The sequence below is a fragment of the Narcine bancroftii genome, chromosome 6 (assembly GCF_036971445.1).
Source record: "Narcine bancroftii isolate sNarBan1 chromosome 6, sNarBan1.hap1, whole genome shotgun sequence".
NCBI classification, from domain to species: Eukaryota; Metazoa; Chordata; class Chondrichthyes; order Torpediniformes; family Narcinidae; genus Narcine; species Narcine bancroftii.
The window spans coordinates 65,032,081-65,053,778 of record NC_091474.1 but is presented as its reverse complement, the minus strand read 5'-3'; positions in this window follow the sequence as shown (position 1 = coordinate 65,053,778).

Genomic DNA, 21,698 nt, shown 5'->3' with positions numbered 1-21,698 from the left:
ACACTTACATACAATATACAGCTCATAGTGTGTGAGTGTGTGTATACACACACAAACATAAATCTGGAATTTTTAATGAATATATATAAATATTTTGGGCTTTGGGATGATTTACTCAGTTACAGGAAACTGTTCATCCATCTCACAGCCTGCAGGAGGGAATGTCATTTCCCAGCCTGGCATCCCTGATTTTGTTGCCCCTATGCCTCCTTCCTACTGGTAGTGGGTTTAAGATACTGCGTGCTGGATGGTAGGGATCCTTAATCATTTGAGCCCCATGTAAGTAATGATCCCATCCACAGAGAAACGGAAGACACTCATCCTTCTATCACATCTTTCCTGATCTCATGTTGTGAGCACAATCCCTTCAGGGCCACTCCTGATGTGAGACTGATCAGGAGAACTTCCTTCTGCCGCAGAAATGTGAGCTGTACTTTTCCTCGAACAGGGAGGGAATGGTCCACACTGACAAAAGGGGCTGATGAATTTCTAGCTGAATGTATGACTTCGAGAATTAAGCACTACATCCGTGGTTCTCCAACAGTATGGCTATTAATGTGCACAGGAGAGTTTAAAAAAGCAACATTTACGAACATTTAAATTTCACCCTGCCTTTCTTTCCCTTTCTCAATTCTATTTTCCTTTTACCCCTCTTTCTGTACCGGATTTCATATTGACTCTGTGCATTTTAACGTGCTTTCCTCTCGATCTTGGTCCCATTTATTTTGCAAATCTTCAATCCAACTGGCAAAAGATTCCCCCTTCACTTTGGATTCTTATTACACTCTCTGCGGTGTTATCAGCTCATGCTTCAAGCACCATAGCAAAGTCTCTAACTGCACGTGGACTGGTCTGAGAGCAGATGGCAGTTCCCTACCTACTACAGGAAATGAATGACCAAAACACACAAAGGTCCAGCTTCTTTTCAACTCCACTTGGGGCTGAAACTGAACCTCAGCCCCCTGTCAGGATCAATGTCCTCAAGGGAGCAAGATAAAGTGAACTCCGCTGACACTTCATTCTTCAGTGCTCTTCATTTCTGTGCTCTGGATTTATTTTAAAATCTCCACACTTTCAACGATTACATCCACTGAGGATGTATTATATTTTACCGCTCGAGTTCAAAAGAGCCCTTGAAATCATAGATCATCTCGCCAACAGTATATTTATCTCTCTCCGACCATCTGGTTTGGGAAGTCTGACTGGAATGCTACATACTTTGCCGGGTCCTAATATATGCGAATCTAAAAGAGAGTGACACTGTTTCCCAACGAACCTTTGCAAACGGTTTGTTAATTAGCCACTACTCACGGAACAAGACCTTCCTTCTGCTTCCCAACGCACAGTATCTATTTACCAAAACCTGGAGACAATTTTTCGTTGATTTTATGGGTTTTAAAAGAATTCAAATATAATTACTCAAGCTTTTCCTTAAAATTCAGGTTGAGGAACAGAATCAACAGGACATCCAACTTGAGGCTCCCGAGGGAAAATGAGACCTGATATTTGCAGTGCAAGAATTCCTGGTTTATTGTGAACAAGTGATTATAAAGCAGTTTCTACTTTTTCTGTACATATTTTAGAATATATAAAGTTCAGGTTCATTATCATCTGACTGTACATTTACAACAAGACAAAACAGTGTTTCTCCAGACCATGGTGCACGCACAATAACAGCACAGAATAATCAAACATAATTTATAATAATTATATTTAAATATTTTGTAATAGTTTACTCAGTTCATTGCAGGATGCCGATCATCAGTCTCAAAGCCTGCAGGAAGATGCTATTTCCCAGCTTGGCCGTCCTGATCCTAATACCTTCCTGATGGTCATTGTCAAAGAGACTGTGTGCTGAATTTTTTTTAGTCTTATTTAAGCAACAGACCTGGTAAACGTGATCAATAAAGGAAAGGGTGACTCCAGTGATCACATTGGCCATTTTGATGATCCTCTGTACTGAGTTCAGGTTTGAGGCTTTGCAGCACAGTGATGCAGCCGGACAGGACCCTCTCAACTCTTGTCCTGTAAAATGTAGCCAAGATGGATGTCGTGGAAGGGTGGGAGCTGCTCCAAGAGCAATGATGATGAGAGGGCGGGGGACCCTGGTAATTGAGGTCATTTGTTTCCCCCTCTTGTCAGCATCCCCCTGGATGCTGGAAGTTAACACGGTGGGTGAAGAAGCCAAAGGTGCATTATTCTAAATCAGTCATTCCCAAAGTGCTTCCCCTCTGATTGGGGGATGGGGGGGTGGGGGGTTGGTGAGTGGGGTTTGGGGTGGAAAGATCCAAGGGGGCAGTGAAGAAAATGTATCTTGGTGATGTTATCTGGACAGGATGTGCACTACACGCCAGCCAGATCAGACATCATACGCTGTGGGGACTTGTGATCATCACAGTTTCATGTCTGCAAGGGCCAAGGCTCTTGGTTTGTAAGCAATGCAAGTTATCTTCAGCCAGTGTGTGTGTGTGTGTGTGTGTGTGTGTGTGTGTGTGTGTGTGTGTGTGTGTGTGTGTGTTGCGCGTGAGCAGCGGGGTGGGGTAGCGGCGCTAGGAATGTAGCCTCAGAGCCAAGGGGGCAGCAGCCCGAAAAAGTTTGGGATTCACTGTTCTAAATGGATGGAGGGTTATGGGTTGTGACAGAGGGAAAGGTTAGATAGATGTGGAATTGGTTTGCATGGGTCAGCACAGCATTGTGGGCCAAAGAGCTGATACTGTGCTGCATTGTTCAATATTCCAAGGTGGTACACCAGCCTACGGCACATGGGTTGCATCAGCAACGCATTCAATTTTCTTGGCTTCCACCACAAATGCCTCACAAGTAAAGTATCTGTCAACTGCTGATTAAAAATCTATTGATGGGATAGCTTCCACATACATTGATTGGTCAAGATGGTGATTGTCCAGGAAGAATGGAAATGGCAGCATTGACACTGGTGGAAACCCGCGAGAGGGGGACGTAGCGCTTCTCTGCCGTGTTCTACTGCCCGATTGTTACTCCGATGGCCCAAGGGTACCAAAGATCCAGTGCTCCTCCGCTGGGACAGACAACACGGTAGTTTCGCCTATGGCCATGTACCCAGGCGAAGAAGACACAGGACTCCTCTGCAGAGTCCTACTGCCCAGTCGTTACACCAGGGGACCGAATACACTGAGTTCCTCCTCTGGGTCCTTCTGCCCAGTTGTTATCCTTACGACTGCAGGGAAGCAGTGACACAACATTCCTCCACTGGGTCCTACCCCAATGGCCCTGTACAAGTTCAAATGGTCTAAAGGGAGGTGGTGTTTATTTTAGCATTGGAGAACCCACAGAGGTCTGTGCTCAAGATGGTAGCGCCCACGTTTGGCAGCCCAGACCATGAAGGGTGCAGATCCAGGGGAGCATGGAACCAGTGCAGGGCACCAGGGTGGGAGAACACGCCTTCCCCACCAAGAAGTAGAAGCCTGGAAGGTACCCAGAGGGAAGGAGACCTCAGCAGCGGACCAGTGAGGGGCTTTGAGACTGAAGAACTCACACCAGTCTGTAGTCTGCTGGAGTCTAGCCCATGGGAACCAGGAATTGGGAGCTGGATCCAAGAGGGTGCCACTGGTGAGCAGGACTCCCAAAGTACCTCAGGTGCTGACAATTTCCTGATCATTTCAAGGGATCTTAAAATGATGCAGCACGGAAGAAGGCCCTTCTGGCCTATGAAACCTGTGCCAACCAATTACACCCAATTAACCTGTCAAACCGTTTGTTTTGAAGGGCGGCAGTATTGCTTAAATAGGATTCAAAGAACTATGATGACCCTTTCCATGCATCACAGGTGATCTTTAACCCATTACCATCAGGAAGGAGTTTCAGGAGCATGAAAACCAGGCCTGCCAGATTGGGAAATAGCTTCTTCCCACAGGCCGTGAGATTGATGAACAGTATCTTGTAATCCTGCATCTCTTATAAGTCAATTATTCCAGAATATTAATACATATTTACTTGCGTGTACATATGATTATATTTGCTTGTATTTGTGTGTGCACTGTGGTCCAGAGAAATGCTATTTTATCTGGTTAGGTACACTCAGACGATAAAACACTAAAACTTGAATGAAACCAGAGCACCCCGAGGAAACCGGCGCAGGTACTGTGGAGAGCGTACACACTCCTTAAGGACAATGTCTGATTCAAAGCCTGGCTGCTGGTGCTGCAATATCATGTTCACCATGACCCTACCCATTCAAAACCAGGGGCCAAGGAGTGTGACAGATGCCTGGAACTCAAGTTCCCTGCTGGAACAGGCAGGAGACTTTGCGACTACGGATGTGACAGGGACGCAGGAGGCAGCGGCATCAGAGGAAGTGGCAGGATCCACGGACACTCAGCATCTTGGAGGGGACTCTCACTTGCTTCTCTTTCTCATCTTAACAGGGGTTGTTGGCCCTCTGTATCTTAGAGGGCAAAGGAGAGGAATTTTTTGTGTTCTTTGTGTACACAATATATGGAATCTTGATTTCTCTATTTATATGTTCAGAATAAGTCATGAAATTTGGTGTTTGCGGCAGCATCATCGGGCAAACATTCATTTTATAACCTTCTTACAACATTACTATATTAAAAAAAATGTATGAAAAGTAAGGCAGTGTCTTTCGTCCATTGATTATTCAGGAATCTGATGGTAGCAGGGAAGAAGCTGACCTTGTGCCGCTGAGTGCTCATCTTTTGACTCCTGTACCCTTTGCCTGATGGTAGCAGAGTGAAGAGGGCATGGCCTGGGTGGTGGGGGGTCCTTGAGGTTTGAGGCTGTTTTTTTTAAGTCTGCCTCATATAGATGTTCTTGATGGAGTGAAGTCGGGTGCCTGTGATGTCGCAGGCCGAGTCAACAACCCACTGTAGTTTATTCTGAGAGTTGGTGCCTCTGTACCAGACAGTAATGCAACCAGCCAGAATGCTCTCCATGGTACACCTGTAGAAGTTTCTGAGAGTTTTCAGTGATATACCGAATCTCCTCAGACACCTCACAAAGTAGAGCCGCTGATGAGCCTTCTTTGTGATTGCAACAACATGGAGGCTCCAGGATAGATCCTCGGAGATACTGACAACCAGGAATTTGAAGTTTTTGTCCCTCTCCACTACTGAGCCCTCGATGACGACTGGGTTGCATTGCCATGACTCCCTTCTGAAGTCCACAATCATCTCCTTAGTTTTGCTAACATTGAGTGCAAGGTTGCTTTCGTTACTGCATTCAACAAGCTGGTCTATCTCCCTCCTCTACACTTCCCCATTGCTATTTGTGATTCTGTCGACAACTGTGGTGTCAACGGCAAACTTGTGCTATATTTTCACTCATATAATACACACACATGTAACGCACAGGAAATCATAAATAATTTAAAAATATTTAATGTAACATGCACATGCATATAATGTGTGGGTGTAGTATTCTGAATACAGACTGGAAAAATCAATTTGCATTTAAATGGGACATGAGACAAAGCACATAAAAGTATCTGCCACAATTAACACCCAATCAACTTCCCCCAGAGGTGTCAATTGCCCATTATATAGATGATATCCTGCTACACATTAACAAGCTTTGGAGAGTATCAATTAAATAAATCAAAGACAGGCTTCAAATTTAAGCAGGATTTTAATTCTAATCAAAATCAGAGGCACTTGATATGTTCATCTCCTCCCTGAGGGACGGGTCTGGCAATTAACATTGATAAGGTGCCCAAGCTGGAATAACCTGTTTATTGGAATACCATGGCATTCAGTATAAAGCGATATTTCCAAGATCAAAATTTCCCAAGCCCACTATAAATTGTGCGCGTTCTTTCACTGCCGCTATTACTTTCTAATGCTCGCTATAATATTCCCACGCTCGTTATAAATTGCAGGCGCATCTTTCCCACAGCCGCTATTAATTGTGCGCTTTCTTTCAATGCTGCTATTACATTCCAACGACCACTATAAATTTCCAGTTCGACTTTCCTACGCCCGCTATTAATTGTGCATGTTCTTTCACCAAGTAAAAATATTCTCTTATAGCGCGCACATATAATGTGCGGGGGGGGGGGGGGGGTACCTGGTTTGTAAAATACACATAATGCTTATTGGAATTGTGCCTGGCCACACAGTCATGGGTGTATAATGAGTAGAGCAGTGGGCTAAGCACTCATTCTTGGGGTTCGCCTGTGTTGATGATCAATGAGGAGGAGATGTTGTTTCTAATTCATACTGACTGTGGTCTTCCGATGAGAAAGTCAAGGATTTAGATTGAAAGAATATGGTATAGTATCTGGCTATAAAGTGAATTGGGATAAAAGTGAGCTTTTGCCTATTACTGGGGGCGATTATATGCAAGGCAAAATAAATACCCAATTTAAATGACCAAAGAATGGAATAAAATATCTAGAGATTCAAATAGATAATAATTTAAATAACATATTTAATTTGAATTTTAATCCTTTACTTAAGAAAATTGATGAGGATTTGTAAAAATGGACAGTTACCTATAACTTTACTAGGTAGAGTTAATTGTAACTAAGATGAATATTTTCCCAAGGTGACAATACCTCTTCAAATCATTGCCTGTATCTGTCCCCATAAGTTTTTTCATGTATTGAATAAATACATAAGAAAGTTTCTTTGGAAGGGTAAAATGGCAAGGGTTTCATTAGAAAAAATAACATGGAAATTGGAATTGGGAGTGCTACAACTTCCAAATTTTAAAATTTACTATTTAGCAGCACAAATGAGATTTCTCTCTTCTTTCTTTGAGGAAGGAGAGAAACATCACGGATTAAAATAGTGGTGGATAAAATAGGAGAAACAATGTGTGAAGATTTTATTTATAAAGGGGACATGAGATTAATAACTGGAGATGGGGAGACTTCATTGCTGAAACATTTGATTATATTATGTGACAAAATAAATGTTGAAATGGGAACAAGGAATAATATAATTCATAAAAATGCCATTGACCCAGAATAGATTAATACCATTTACAATGATTGTTTGACATTTGGTTTTCCAAAGGAATTAAGAAAATAATGGACTGTTTTGAAGAGGGAAAATTAATGACATTTGATCAGTTAAAAAATAAGTATGCGATACAGAATATTTTGTTATTATCAAATAAAGGCAAATTTATGTGATAAATTAGGTCCAATAATGTTATTGCCTGAAAGGAGTGGGATGGAAATTTTGATTGGTAATAAATTTTTTTAAATTTATTTTGGCTATGTGTGTATTGTTGCCAAAAGGAATGTGAACACAAGGAACTCATAGATCTAGGCAGAGATGGGAAATGGATTTAAATATTGAAATTGGTTAGAACTCTGCCATGATAGCATGACAAATATTTTTAATGTTAGATACAGATTAATACAATCTAATTTCTTACATCAGTTGTATCTTACCCCACAGAAATTACACAGACTGAAATCAGATTTATCAGATAAGTGTTTTAGATGTAATCAAGAGGAAGGTACTTTTGTTTTTACACTCCACTTGGTCACATTCAAAATTAAGACTGTTTTGGATGGAACTAGTTTTTTTAGACTGGATTACCAGAGTTAAATCCCCTAAAGATTCTGTCCGTTTCTTATGAGGTAATGAATCCATGATATGACCAAAAATGAAATTTAATTTGTTTCAAAAAGAAATTGTGAAAATTGCATTAACAGTTGCAAGAAAATGTTTAGCAGTGGACATGAAAATCGGATTCACATTTGGGATTGGATAGACGGCATGCTGAATTTTTTTTAGTTGTACACCTCTCGAGAAGATGGCATTTAATTTAAGAAACAGATATGATTCCTTCTTGAAAATTTGATGTCCATATTTACAAATTGTAGATGTTCATTTATAAAAGCTATCCCCTAGGTCTCTAAGAATCTTATCGTTGGAGTCAACTAATTAATATATGATTAAAATGTCAAGGTGTAAGTTTATGAAATTATGGAAATTTTAATAACCTGGTGTGTTCTATCTTTATCTTCTTACTTTTCTACCTTTTCATTTCTTTTCCTTATTTTTGGGCTTATTATTTGGGAGGGAAGGGATGGGATGGATATGGTGGGGGGGGGGAAACAATTATACATATAAAAGATATGTGGTATATGATTGCTATATTCTGTATTTGGGTTAATACATGTGTGGAATTTAAATAAAATATTCAAAAGAAAAGGTCAAGGATCCAGTTGCAGAGGGGAGTACAGAAGCCAAGAGTTTGTTGCTTCTTGACCAGCACTGACGGATTAATGGTATTGAAGGAGGAGCTGTAGTCTATGAAGTTGATACTGTACTAGAGAAATAAAAGGATTTTTTAAGTTTCTATCAGAACAAATTTTCAGCTAAATGGCAGAAGGAAATATCAATTCCCAAATTAGCAGCTCCTCCGTTTCACCAAGAACGGATAGAGGTTTGGTTTACCAGCAAAATATAGGGAGTTGGGACAAATGGGTCAGCAGCCGGCGGTGAGCAGAGTGCCATAACGGTCGGTGAGCAGAGTGTCGTAAGGGTCGGTGAGCAGAGTGTCGTAAGGGTCCGTGAACAGAGTATTGTAAGGGTCGGTGAACAGAGTGCCATAAGGGTCAGTGAGCAGAGTGTTGTAAGGATTGGTGAGCAGATGCCGTAAGGGTCGGTGAGCAGATGCTGTAAGGGTCGGTGAGCTGATGCCGTAAGGGTCGGTGAGCAGATGCCGTAAGGGTCGGTGAGCAGATGCCGTAAGGGTCGGTGAGCAGAGTGTTGTAAGGGTCGGTGAACAGAATGCCGTAAGGGTTGGTGAGCAGAGTGTTGTAAGGATTGGTGAGCAGATGCCGTAAGGGTCGGTGAGCAGATGCCGTAAGGGTCGGTGAGCAGAGTATCGTAAAGGTTGGTGCTGGGCCCACAAATGTTCACGGCAATCATTAACAAATTGGAAGAGGAGACTGGGTGTAGCGAAATCAAGGTTAACTGATGACACAACATTAAGTACAAAAGCCAATTATGGAGTATGCAGAGAGGGACAAATAAGTCAAGTGAGTGGGCAAGGGTCTGTCAGATGGAGTACAATATTGGTAAATGTGCAGTCAGTCAATTTGAAAGAAAAATAGAAGATCAGATTATTATTTAAATGATGAAAGATTGCAGCAATACTACAGTTCAGAAACATTTGGGAGTGTGTGTGCATGAATCGCAAAAGCTTGGCTTACAGGTGACCAAGAAGTCAAATGGGACTTTGGCCTTGTTTGTTGGAGGGATTGAATTTGAGTGCAGGGAGGTTCTGTTGCAACTGTACAGGGTACTGGGCTCCTTACTGGATATACTGGCTTGAGAGGTGGGTGCAGAGGATGTTCAGTGGTTAGATTCCAGAAGTGAGAAGAAATCATCTTGTGGGACTGCACTGAATGGAATTTAGGAGAGGAAATATTATTGATAGATATAAAATTATAAAAGGGGTAGATAAGATGAAGACAGGAAAGTTGTTTCCACTGGTGAGTGAGACGGGAATAAGGGGACACCACCTCAGCATTTGTGGAGTAGATTTAGGATGGAGATGAGGAGGAACTGCTTTTCTCAGTGAGAAGTAAATCAGTGAAATTCTCTGCCCAAGGAAATAGTAGAGGCTCTCTCATTAAATGTATTTGAGACAAAGTTAGATAGACTTTTGCACTGCAGGGGAATTAAGGGTTATGGGGCAAAGATAGGTGGGTGGAGCTGGTCAGATCAGCCATGGTTTTACTGAAGGTGGAGCAGGCTTGATGGCCAACTCCTGCTCCCGTTTCTTATGGTCTTACGTTCCCTTCAATGAAGGTTAATAGCTACAGATCGGTCCCAAATTTAATGATGCACTCTGTCTTATTTGTTGTGGATTTGAAAAGCAAATAGTAAATTAGACAGTTCAACCTCTGCCAGAATAGAGCCTTATAGAGTTATTAAAAGCATGCTGAATGCAGGTTATTTTGCAAGCATAATCGATCTATAGAGTAAAACAAATATTGCCAATTATAATGTTAAAAGCCTTACATTTTCTCCTGGTAAGTCTTCCTGCTTTACATCGTAGTGTAAATAAGAAAAGAATGCAAGAACTGTAAACGTAATTTTCTAGGTTCACCATGGCAACCGTATTAGAAGGCATGATGCAAATTCAGGGAACATAAAAATGTTACATAACAGAAAGAACCATGACAGTTAAAAAATGGACTTTTATCATTGGTGTGAGAGTGAAACAAACAAAATCTGTTCCGTAATTTCATTTGCACCATTTAAAATGAGTTTCAAAAACTGCATTTTAGAAATCAAATATAATTAGTCCTATTACTGAAAAAAATACCAACCCCCCCTACACATCCTGATTTGCTCAATCTCATATTTTCCTTTTACCTGTCACAGCTTTCTCTTCAGATTACACCCTTCTCGGTACATCCCCTTTAAAGTGCAGAGATCTAAATCATGGGGATCGAAAGTTTAGCCAACAGATCCAATGAAATGGTAGAGCTGACAGTGGAATGAGGACATTTCTGACTCAAATGAATAAACATGGTCTCAATCAAAATTATTAAAAGAGGAAAAGGCAGGTCTCCGTATTCCACATGAGGCTCTGCACAATTTTGACTGCTCTGATCATGACATAGTTGCTTTGATCTCCTTGCGGAATATTTGTTGCCTCCTTGAGAAACAATCAGATTAAACTCGGCGAGTTTTTTTTTAAGACGTACGGCACAGTAACAGGCCATTCCAGCTCACAAGTCCATGCTGCCCAATTACACTCGGTTGACCGACAACCCCAGTATGCTTAGAAGAATGGGAGGAAACCGGAGCACATGGAGGAAACTCACCCAGACTTGGGGGGGGCACGTAGAACCTCTCACAGACAGCGTTGTCTCTAACTCAGGCTGCTGGCGCTGCCACAGCGCTGTGGTAACCGCTGCACTAATCAGGCCACCCCTCTACGCTAACCATGCCGCCCCTATAGATATGGATCCCACAATTCAAACCCGATCAGTTGTATTCCACAGATACTTTTATAGCCCTAATAGGATTCATAACTTCTCGTTTCTTGCTGTATTTGTTCATCTTTATCAATATATAAATATTACAGAAAAAGGTTGTCCAAGGGCCAATTTGACAGCAACCCCAATGAACAAATTAATCTTCTCTCCTCAATCGCTGTGTTCAATATTTACATTATGATCTCCACCCTAATAAAATGCAGTTCATACATAAACTCTTACTATATATTCTGGGATAATGTGAAAGAGGTTTTTTTTAAAAAATATAATACACACACACACACACACACACACACACACACACACACACACACACACACACAGATAGATAGATACACATAGATGGACAGATAGATGGACACACAAACAGATACACAGACAGTCAGACATTTCTTTTTAGACATTCAGCATGGTAACAGGCCCTTTCAGCCCATAAGTCCATGCCACCCAATTAACCTACACCCTCAGTAGATTTTGAACTGTGGGAGGAAACCAGAGCCCCCGGGGAAAACCCACACAGTCACAGGAAGAACATACAAACTCCTTACAGATAGCACAAGATTCAAACCCCGGTCCCGAACATTGGCGATGTAATGGTATTGCGCTAACCACTACGCTAACTGACCCGCCCTCTTAAACACTACAGCTCAGAAACAGTGCTTTTGGCCCATCGAGTCTGTGCTGAACTATTTATTCTGCTGTGTTCCATTAACCTGCACCCAGACCATTGCCCTCTGTACCACTTCTGTCTTGTACCTATCTTCTCTTACATCTCAAAATCAAACCATCATCCACCACTTCAGCTGGAAGCTTGCTCCACACTCTCACCACTCTCTGCGGGAAGAAGTTCCCTTTAAACATTTCCCCTTTCACCCTTAACCCACGTCCTCTCATTCTTGTGTCACCCTCCCTCAGTGGAAAAGGCCTGCATGCATTTACCCTAGCTCTACTCCTCATCATGTTGTACACCTCTATCAAATCTCCTCCTATTCTCTGATGCTCCAGGGAATAAAGTCTGACCCTGCTTAACCTTCCCTTCCAACTCAGCTGCCCAGGTCTCGGTAAAATCCTTGTAAATTATTTTCTGGCGTAACATACAAAGTTATTTACTAGTGAACTGACAGGATGCTTCGGCTGGTGTTCTACAACAATTGTGGGATTCTGCCACAAATTAATCATCTCCTTTAACAATACATCATTTCAAATGCACATGATTAACTTCAGATATGTAGGGACATGAACAACTTCTAATTTCTGAAATATTTTAATTCACAGGGGAAGATTTGCTCCAGGTCATCAAGATATAATAGAGACTCCCAGGATTCATGCCACTGATCCTATTATTTTGCAAGTTGTTGAAAGAACTGGTATTTATTGCTTGGTAATAATCAGCTTTCAACCAAAACAGTTTTATTCTTGCATTACATTGATTTTTTTAAATGGGGTTCGCTACTTTGAGGTCATATAACGAGAAACAAACTGAGATGGCAACATTTAAAATTGACCAATTTATAGAATGGATGTATTAAGACACAGAAGACACAGCACCAGAAATGGGGAGGAAACCCTCACCACCACCCCCTCCCCATCACTGTAAAGCAAGAGAAGCCTGTGAGATAATCCTACAGGACAGTGACCACAGCAGCGGGCCAGCGAGGAACTGAGCATCTGAAGGACCCACGCAGGCTGCAGGTGGCTGGTGACTTACAGTCGAACGACCCAAGCAGGCTGCGGGCGACTTGCGGTCGAGGAACCCGCGCAGGCTCGGGTCGCTGGAGATTGCCTCATGGGAACCATGTATCGGAACTGGAATTTTGGAGGGTGCTTAGGACCAGCAGGGCTCCCGAAGGCACTGAAGTCTTTCTGGTCGTATCAGGGGTTCGGACCTGGAGCTTGAGACAATAAAAGGAACCTTGAGGAAGGTCAGTGAATCTCTACTCACACCCAGTGAGTGAATTGTTCACAAATATTCGAGATTCAAACAAGACCTGCAAGTGTGAGAACAAAATGGCAGTCTCCGTTCAAATCTGGACCATAGAAGGCATCTATGTTTAAATTATGCTTTTATAATATTCTTTAAAATAAAGGAAAATGTACATAAAGGTTTCAAGCACTCCTTAAGTAATATAAATGCATTCTGCACAACTCATAATATATATTTTTATTGCAAGTTCCAAACTCCTGATCTGAGCAACACATAATAGATTTGTCGGCATACAACACTTCTTCGAACAGGAGATATCATGAAATGTTGGAAATTTATTGCTGGCAGATAATAACAAAATGTGGCATTCTTCCCTTCCTGATCTGCAAATTATTGGTTTTTTTTTAAACTGGACAATGAATTCAGGATGAATTAAGACCACTGTCTCGGACCAACCAAGGATAGTGATTTTAACCTCCCTGCTCCCATTTGGATCCACGATGTATCCACATCTCCACTCCAACAAAACTGTGTTGCTAACTTTCAAACTATTATTTCAATCTCTCCCTCTCCCATTAATCAGTGCAATAACTGAGATGCGAATGTCTTCAGCCGTTCAGTGGAAATCTCCAAAAGAACAAACTGCTCATTAAAATCTCAACATATATTGGAGTGACTGCCATAAACTGGCAATCCAGCTAACTCAGATTAAAAATAAACGCACGGAGAACTGCTTCCTCCCGATGTTATTGTGGAAAGAATGGGCAGGTGTTAATAAAATGATAAAATGATCAGTTCAAAGTTCAAATCTGAGGCAGTGTTATCATGACCATCCCTTTTGGCTGGTGAGGAACGCAGATGTAATTAATATTGTGTGTGGAATTTTCCTTCATGATACTTTACAGTGTTGCTTTTGACAAATGGTTTCCATAGTGAACACGTTCTGTTTCTGTGCAACACCACATTTTTTTTTGCAAAACAGCGATGCCATCTACGGTTCAAGAGGGAAACGACAAAGGTGTCAGTTGCTTCAATTAGAAATGTCATCAAGTAAAAAGGCAAAGCATTTGATGATACTCAAACAGATCGCGGAGTTGGTCTGCCAGAAATGCAGCCATGTCTGCCATTACTCAGCGCTCAGATACTAAACTACAGCTGCTGTGAGCAACTGTGAACCACTCTGTGCTATAGCACACTGGAAATGATGAACAAGTGCAAATTGAAGGAGCAAGCTCTGTCACTGGCATGACATTTTCCTTTTGTACCATATTGAAAACATGAAAACTGTTCCAAACCTGCATCATTAAAATCTTAGTTCTCAAATGCAATTCTGTCACAGTTCCCTCCAAAGGTACTTGATATATATCTAATGAATAATAAAATGAGAGTTGCCCAGACTTACCTTCCAAGTCTATTTAGTGTACCCCAGTAAAATCCTAATAGTGAGGCTTTTCTTGCTGACACACAGTAACAAGGTACATATTCAGCAGAACAGAGTGGTTTCTCTGTTTGTCAAAGGATCAGGCCCGTGGCATATTTATTCCATCCTTGTGCACTGTACTTTGACTACACTGCTATTTGGACTGCAAAAAAAACACTATACTGCTGCAGTGTGGTTCGCAGAGGATTGCAATGCATGTTCCATATGCAAGGTGGAAAGTAAAACCTGGATCTGAACCTCCTCCCATAATGGAAGCTCTGCTTGCAGTATCTCTGAAACACGCTGCATCATCTAACCAGAAACTGACACCAGTTGTGCAATCATTGCCAAGATATTATTTTGAGAAGGTACTTTAAAGAACCTATCCCCTCAAATTCATTTTTAGAGTAAATTTTAGTGCTTATTTGATCTGCATGAAGATTTTAACCATCTATTGTAGTGACATCATTCACTTTACTTGCCATATATAGCAAACTTCCTCCACAACCCCATCATCATTGACGACAAACATCTTCATCACCCTGAATGCATTCGGTGGGCAGGATGGTTGATGAGGTCTCATCAATCAGCAGAAACCAATGCTGATGATGCATCCCCCACGGTCGCTAAATACCTCTGGATCATGAAGCCTCAGCATCAGCTGGTGTCGAGTGAACAGTTTCTCGCCTATCACATCTAAGGGAGGGAAACAGACCAAATGGTTAATTGCAGGCATCTGAAATCCCGTTTAGAGGTTTAAAAAAAAATGAACAATTCTCACACAAATAACACACGTGGTCCTTCGACCGCAAGTCGTAAACCTCCATGGGTCCTTCAGCCACTAAGCCCTTCACTGGTCTGCTGCCGTGGTCACTATCCTGTAGGATCGTCTCTCAAAGCTTCATCTTCTCAGCAGAAGGTGTTCTCTCCATTTCTGGTGCCCTGCACCAGTAGATTGCTCCTCTGGAGTCTGCAACTCCTCAACCGCCATCTTGGGCATAGACCTCCGTGGTTTTGGAATTTCAAAAAACGCCGTTGGCTGCTTTAACAGGCTGTTTAAAGCCTGTACAGAACTGTCAGCATCAGGACTGAGCAGTATGGCCCTGCTGTCTGGTTTCTATGCAATCATGCCGTCATTTAGATTAGGGGTTTTCAACCTTTCTCTTTCCACTCACATCCCACTTTAAGTAATCCCTATACCAGTGGTGCTCTGTGATTGGTAAGGGATTGCTTAAGGTGGGATGTGGGTGGGAAGGGAAGGTTGAGAATCATTGCTCTAGACCCAATTGTTACTGAAATATTTTGCTTGAGAAAAATTATCATCGGCCCATTTCCTTCGGAGTTCTGAAACCCTGCACAGAACGAGTCAATGAGGTACGATTAAAACTGTGGTTTTCAAACCTTTTATCTCCACTCACATCCAACCTTAAGTAATCCCTATGCCATAGGTGCTCTGTGATTAGTAAGGGACTACTTAAAGTGGGACGTGTGTGAAAACAAAAGTGTGAAAACCACTGATTTAGATCATTGCCATCCCAAGTTTTCAGAATTAAGGCCCCAAATCGAGAAAGTTTGCAGAAGCTGAGGTGGAGTGCAATACATAAACATGCTGGAGATGCAGCTCACACAGCTAATGTGGCATGGTTGGCATAGCGGTTGCCTTTACAGCACCAGTGGTCAGGATTTGAATTTGGCGCTGTCCGTAAGGAGTTTGTTCGTTCTCCTTGTATCTGCTTGGGTTTTCTCCAGGGGCTCTGGTTTCCTCCCGCCATTCGAAACGTACTAGGGGTTGCTGGTTAATTGGGTGGCACGAGCTCGAGGGCCAATTAACATGCTGTATGTTTAAATTTTTTTTTAATTTAAATTTTACAATTTAGGCTCGAGCCTTCGTCAGAAATCAGGAATAAAGTTGGGGGAGGAGCACAGGCTAACAGGAAAGAGGTCATTGGTGGACAGAGGTAGGAAGGGTGGATGCGAAAGAAGCTGAGAAGTGATCAGATTCAGATTGCAGGTTTATTGTTAGAGTACATACATACAGCCCTGAGATTCCTTTTTTCTCTGTGAAAGGGGAGAGAGCAGAGGGAGCTCTCTGGTCGAAGGAAAGGAAGAGGTGAGGATCTACAAGAAAAGAGGCAGAGAAATAGAGAGCCAAGGGAGGGGACTATCAGAAACCGAAAATTCATTGTTATTGCTGTCTTGGAGTGTGCCGAGATGGAATACAACGTGTTTCTCCAATTTGCAGGTAGGCTCAGCTTGGCCAAGGACATTCTCTCTCAATCGTGCTGCCCTTCCAGTCGAAACCCAAATTCATCGCAAGGCAAAGATTTACTGTAGGCCTTCCCAGAAATTAGATTGCATTGTGCACATTTTTATATCATTCATACTTCAGCATGAAAAATGAAATAATCATTGAAATAGGGAACTAACATCAGATCTTTCTCATCTGCATATATGGCGGCACTGCCGGAGCCGCTGTAGCGCTGGTGCAGACCCACGGGAAGCAGAGTGGCAGCACTTCAGCAGGGTTCAGCCCAGTCAACTGCCACCGGCTCTGCATGGGCTTTGAACGGCCCGTTGAAGAGGCCAACCTTGGTTTTCTTTGAAATTCCACAGGGGCTGCAAACGGCGGAGAAGCGGAGGACTGGAACAGGGCACCAGAGGTCGGGAAAATCACCCACCCCACCACCCCCTTCTGAGGAAAAGCAGAGGAGATGACCTGCAAGGACGGTGGCCATGGTGGCAAACCAGTGAGGGGGCTCTGCAACTGACAGACCAGTGCATGCAGTGGACTGCTGGCAACTTGAAGCGAGGAACCTGTGGAAGCTGTGAGCTGCTGGAGACTCGCACCAGGCTGTGGGCTGCTGGAGACTGGCTCAAACTGGCCGGAGGGGTACCAGGTATCGGAACTGGGATGCAAGGAGGTGCCAAGGGTGCTGAAGGGTCCTTTACCATGTCGGAGGTTTGGATCAGGAGCTCGGTTGCCAATGGTTTGGACTGGACCCTGGGTAGCTGCGGAAGCATTGGAGGCGAATCCACGGACATTCAGTGACTCTGGGGTGGAGGGGGACTCCCTTTTGCCTCTCTCTCTGTTTGTAAGTCTGACTGTTAATAGGTGTTTTGGCAATTCCTGCCAGTGGCGAATCTGTCTTCCTTGCAGCAGGCAAAAAGGAATTTCATGTAATAGGACACTGTTTTATTACTATGACAATAAATTCAATCTTGAATATATATCTCCTCCACAAACAGTTATAGAATAAGAACAGGAGCAAGAATCAGCCATCTGGACTCTTTGACATATCCCCTAAATTTTCCTTCACTCACCTTAAACAGATGTCCTCTGATCTGGTTGTCCACCATATCGATGCCTCTTATAATGTTATATTCCTCTATTAAGTTGTCTCTCATTTTCTGTCACTTCAAAGAGAAATGCCCTAGTTTGCTCAATCTTTCTCATAACACGTGTTCTCCAATCCAGACAACAGCCTGGTAAATCTCCTCTGCGCCCTCACTAAAGTATCCTTCCTGTAATTAAACCACCAGAACTGAACAAGTGTGGTCTCACGAGAGTTTGAGAAAAAAACATGACCTCACAGCGCTTCAACTCGAGTTCTCAACTGATGAAGTCCAGCATTCCATAGGCCTTCTGAAGCATCCTATCAATGTGCACCAACTTTGTGGATTCCAAGCTGGACCCAAAGATGGGAACCACATTTCCTATTCTCCAATCCAGTACCTCTCCCTTGGCCAGGAAATGTACAAAGATCATCATCAATGCCCCAGCAATCTCTTCCATCACTTCTGACAATAACCTGGGGTATATCCCATCTGGCCCCCAAGGACTTGTCTACCAGTAACTCCAACAGTACAACTTATTTAGCCTCAACATGCTCCAGCACTTCAGCCTTTTCAACAGTGACCTCACATTCCCCAAGGTCTCTTTCTCCCTTTTACTGAAGAAAAGTTTTCACTTAAGACCTATCCTACCTCCTCTGCTTTCAGGTACATTCCCCCCCCCCCCCCCACCTTTATCCCTACTCAGTCCTACCTTCACTCTAGCCATCCTTCTGTTCTTCTGTTCTTCACATACATGTAGAACATCTTAGGGTTTTCCTTAATCCTACATGCCAAGGACTTTTCATGACTCCTTCCAGCACCCCCAAGTCCCTTCTTGTTCCCTCTTGACTACCATATAATTCCCAAGAACCCCACCTATTGTTTGCCTCCTAACTATTATGTATACTTCCTTCTTCCCCCTGATGACCTGTCCCACCTTCATTGTCAACCTTTACCCTGCCACCTTTTCCCTGTCTCAGTGGAACAAACCTATCCAGGACACCACACATGTGATGCCTAAACATTCTCCACATTGCATCTGTGCTTTTCTCTGGGAACCCATTCCCAATTCACTCTCCCAAGTTCCTGCGTAATTCCCACCATAATTAATCATCTCCCAATTAAATATTGTCCATTTTGTCCACTCCGATCCACATCTATTGCTATGCTAAAGATCACTGTCTCCAAAATGCTAACCCACCAAGAGGTCTGTCACATGATGAGGTTAATTAGCCAATACTAGATCTAGAAAGGCTTCTTCCCCAGTTAACCTGTGCACACATGTATCAGGAATCCTTAGAGCAGAAGCACAGGACACTACAACATAGAAACAGGTTTTCAGTCTATCCAGTCCATGCTGAGCTATTTATCCATAATGTTCCACTGACCTGCACCCAGACCATAGCCCTCCATTCCCCTCCCATCCATGTACCTGTTTAAATGTTCCTTAAATATTAAAATCAAATCAGCATCCATCATTTCACCTTTAATGTTCACCTTTAACTCATGCCCTCTAGTTCTTGTCTCACCCAACCTCAGTGGAGAAAGTCTGCTTGCATTTACTCTAACTATATTCCTCATAATGTTGTATACCTCTATCAAATTTTCCCTTCTACACTCCAGGGAATAAAGACCTAACCTGTTTAACCTTTCCCTGTAACTCAATTCCTTAAGTCCTAGCAACATTGTAGTAAATCTTCTCTGCACTCTTTCTATCTTATTGATCTCTTTCCTGTAGTTAGACGATCAAAACTGTACACAATTCTCCTATTTGTCATCGCCAATGTTTTGTACAATTTTACCATGATATCTCAACTCCTAGTGATTAATGAAAGCCAATGTGCCAAAAGCTCTCTTCATGACCCTGTCCACCCATGATGCCATTTTCATGGAATTGTGTATCTGTATTCGCTGATCCCTCTGTTCTACTGAACTCCTCAGTGCCCTTACCATTCACCATGTATGTCCTTTCTTGGTTTGTCCTTCCAATATGCAACACTTCACTCTTGCACAGTTCTCATCGTGGTTAGTACAACATCTTTACAGCGCCAGCGATCGGGACAGGGATTCGAATCCCACGGTGTCTGTAAGGAGTTTATACATGCTCCTCGTGTCTGCATGGGTTTTTCCCGGGGGCTCCGGTTTCCTCCCACCATTCGAAACATACCGTGGGTGTAGGTTAATGAGGTGTGAATTGGGCAGCACGGAATCGTAGGCAAAAATGGTCTGTTACAGTGCTGTACGTCTAAATATAAAATTCCATCTGTCATTTTGCAGCCCATTTTTCCTTGCTGTCCACTAAACCTCCAACCTTTGAATTATCTGCAAACTTGTTGATCCAATTGACTATATTAGCATCCAAATCATTGCTATAGATGACAAACAACACTAAACACAGCACTGATCACTTTGACACACCGCTCCTCAAAGGCCTCCAGTCTTAGAAACAATCATCTACCACCACTTTCAGGCTTCTCCCATAAAACCAATGCTTAATCCAGTTAACTACCTCATCGCAAATACCAAGCGACTGGACCATCTTGACCAACTTCCCATATGGGACTTTGGCCTTATTATCGTCCATATAGACAACATACAGAGAATTTCCTTCATCAACCGTCCTGGTTACCAGCTCAAAAAACTCATTGGTTAGCCATGTTGACTATTATGAATCAGTCCCTGTCTGTCCAAGAAATGTATATCCAATCTCTTAGGATACTTTCCACTAACTTATCTGCTACTGACATCAGACTCACCAACCTATATTTCCCGGATTATTCTTCAAGCCTTTCTTAAACAATAAAACAACATTAGCTATTCTCCAACCCTCCGGCACCTCACCGATGGCTAAGGACATTTTAAATACCTCTGGCAGGGGCCCTGCAATTTCTACATGTAACGCTACTGAATGAACTCAGAGATAAGTGAGGAGTACAAACAGGCTTTTAATAGCTGACAATCAATGGCCGGAGAATCTGAGGTAAGGCGGTAAAACCAGGGTTTATATTGGGGTAGGTGAGGGTGGAGCCAGGGGAGGAGCCGGCCGTCTGAACAGTACAAAGACACTGAATTCCAGTTCACTGCACTACACAAGCCTCCCTCAAGGACTAAGGGAATAGAAAGGAGTCACGTGATGGAGTAGTGGCCGGTAGGAGAATACCAGCCCTCTCCAGAAAAGAAGGAAAAAAAGTAAAGAAAAAGCAAAGCCACAGACACACAAACCACAACAAATAAAAAATAAAGGTGTGGAGGAAATGGCACCAAAGAAAGAAAAGCCAAAAACAACGGGAAGAAAAGAAGAAGGAAAGATGTCGGAAGAGAAAGGTGAAGGCCTTACCTGTACGAAGAAGCAGGGACCCGCTGTGGAAAGAGGAGCCCACACCCTGAGGTCAGTGGAAACCCCGAAGCGTCGCAACCCACCGAACGCAGGACTACAAGGATGGCTCACGGAGCCAAACAGAGGTGCGCAACCGCGCATGCACGAGGAATCACGCATGCGTGATGCGCACGACAAAGACAACACCGACGGGAGGGGGACCAGCTGTGGAGTGGAACTCCACAGCTTGAACAGCTGAGAAAGACCCGACAGCAGGTCTCCCAGCGGGAAGATATAGAAAATAACGGGAACGGGAGGGAGGAGAATGAAAAAAGGAAATCAGAGACACAGCAGATGACCAGCCCAAAGGAAGAGGACCAACATCAAGACACCATTAAAAAAAAATACCCAGCAAACTTGAGATAAACAGCCCAACAAGAAAGTCAGAGAGACACAGATAAAAAGAAGAGAGGTAGAGGACAAAGGTCCTGGAGTGGACACAGGGGAAGAGGAGGGAGAACATCAAGCTCTGCACAGAGAAATAGAAGATAAAGGGACTGTACATAGATAGAAAATTTTTTGAAGAATATATGGAAGCAGGAAAAGAATGGCAGACACGAGAATTTAATGAAATAAAAAGAAGAATAAAAGGTACAGAAGAAAAAGTGAGTAGATTAGAGATGGTCATGACAGAAATAGGGAGAGTAGACAAGGTGGAAGAACGAGAAACAGC